Source organism: Chrysochloris asiatica, unplaced genomic scaffold (assembly GCF_000296735.1).
Source record: "Chrysochloris asiatica unplaced genomic scaffold, ChrAsi1.0 scaffold00424, whole genome shotgun sequence".
Lineage (NCBI taxonomy): Eukaryota > Metazoa > Chordata > Mammalia > Afrosoricida > Chrysochloridae > Chrysochloris > Chrysochloris asiatica.
The window spans coordinates 194,241-194,610 of NW_006408942.1; the positions used below are offsets into that span (position 1 = coordinate 194,241).

The 370-nt window shown below is 55.4% G+C and overlaps 1 protein-coding gene across 1 annotated transcript in view; it reads left to right on the top strand.

The window, feature by feature from the left end:
- Positions 1–370, top strand: part of MARCH6 (membrane-associated ring finger (C3HC4) 6, E3 ubiquitin protein ligase) — an 87,004-nt gene that overhangs the window by 36,127 nt on the left and 50,507 nt on the right. The gene's annotated exons all lie outside the window — the stretch shown is intronic.

The window sequence follows — 370 nt, forward strand, 5'->3', positions numbered from 1 at the left end:
GTACCAGGATTAGAAACGCCTTCTGCTCACTTCACCAGGCCAGGGCCACTAGGGTACCAGGCCTGTGCAGTATTGGGCCATGCTTGCTGAATCTTCTCTGTGTCTGCTGACCCTGGACTTCTGACCTGGGTGTCAGGAAAGGCAAATGGAGCTTCTCCATCCACATGCACCAGAAAGAGCCATGGAGGGGGTTAGAGCTTGGACAGAGCCGAGATCCAGGAGGGGCCTGCTTGGTCTCTGGTGTTGAGGTCGAGCCCGAGAAGGTGCTGTTTCTGCCGCCTTTGGATTTTGCTGTCGTGGTTGGGTTTCCTCAAGTTGGTTCCAGCTCATAGGACCCTGTGCATGCCAGAACGTGACATTGTCTGCTCAC